Here is a 1,754-nt window from a genome sequence, read left to right as displayed (position 1 = left end):
GGGGGGGGGGGGTTGGATGATTTATAAACAGCCTAAAAATGCAAAATAAATTGAGAACTTAAACAATAATGAAAACGAGACTAGTAATGAGCATCAATCAACTAATCATTTGGATTACATATCATCGACTCGTTCAAATAAATACTTTCTCGATAGAATTCAGTTTGGCGTGAACATTAGACACGCGTCAATGCCCCATTTGTTACAAAAGCACGATTAGTGTAAAACGCTTTAACAACTAATCTCTAATTAGCTATTCTAGTCTAGTCAAGGACTTAGAGTTTAATTGCTAATTGCATTAAGATCAACAAATACCAAACCTAACCAACAATCGGACGCCGATTATTTGGGTTAGATTGTACAACCTTACGACACTTGCAACTAACACACACGCATCAATTGGGTATCGCTTGCTACTCCAAGAAACCTAAGAACAATTACGTATTCAAAAATTCCTCTAGCATAACGAGTTCAAATCAGAAAAAGCAAGGGATCCAACTCACAAATTCCAACTTAAAATGTAYAGGACTGAAATTCAAAGACTGTACAAATGCATTCAATCAATTATGAAACAAAACTGAGTCTCAACTCATCCAAATTTCAAGTCGATTATAAACCCATTACTAGAAATAAAAATTAGCTACTCATGTCTGGAACTAAGAAACTTACAAAATGATTGAATTTAAGAGTTGGTGAAGAAACCTGGAATTTGTCTTCAAAATCTGGAAATAAGCTTACTGTTTCTTCACCGAATCCAGTCCTGACCAATCCTTTTGAAAATCTTGATTAGTCCTCTAATTCTCCCTCTCACCCGACTGCTGTTTTCTACCTGGCAGACAATCGAACAGCCCTTCGATAACCTGCTGTGTCGCTCGATGACCTGCTGCCTCGCCTCTCGTTCCTCTCGATTTCCCCCATGATTTTTCTCTTCTTGCCTCGCCTATATACAGCCCCTTTCGAACAGCCCTTCTTTTCTCTCAATCGACAGCCGCTGTACGCTATCCCTCTCTCGGTTGCTTCTGTACCGACAGCCCCTTGCGACCACTCGTACTCGCCCATGATCTCCTGCTCTCGCTGCCCACGATCTCCTGTTGCACGACCTCTCTCTCGCTGCCCACGTCTCTTGCTCTGTTTCTGATTTGGGCAGCAGCCTCGGGCTGCTGTTATGGGTTGTTTCTCTTCTTCCTTGATGGCTTGGGCTGCTGGCTTGGGTAAGAAAACTTGGGCTGCTGTTATGGGCCAAAAAACCACATAAGTAACACATTTTTTTCTCAACTTTAGTGGCCTCATATAGTTAAATATCATCTTAAATAAAAAGGACATTTTTAGGCGTCTAATTCACATTAACCGTGAGGTACTTTGACGTAAAAATATATATATATATATATATATATATTTGTGTTTATCAATTTACTACTCTGCTCAAGGGAAAACATACAAAACTCATCGAAAACAACACATTGCATGCGTGAACCTTACGCAATACGTTTGACGGTGATAAAATCAAGAAAACAATTTATGTAATTTATTAAATTATAATAGAATAATTATTTTTTGTAACAAAATATATCATTTGAAGTTTCGTCAAAACAATTAAAATGACATCAAATAAAAAGTTTATGTGGTTTTCTATTTTTATTTTGGGAAAAGTATAATAAAAACCAATGGACTTTCTTGTTTGGAATGATTAAGTCCTTGGACTTTTTTTTGGAACAAATAAGTCATTGGATATTCCAAAACATGTTAAATAAGTC

Source organism: Cynara cardunculus, assembly GCF_001531365.2.
Source record: "Cynara cardunculus var. scolymus isolate 2C chromosome LG 3, CcrdV1, whole genome shotgun sequence".
In the NCBI taxonomy this organism is placed as follows: Eukaryota; Viridiplantae; Streptophyta; class Magnoliopsida; order Asterales; family Asteraceae; genus Cynara; species Cynara cardunculus.
The sequence above is the reverse complement of the archived record's forward strand: the minus strand, read 5'-3'. Positions refer to the sequence as shown.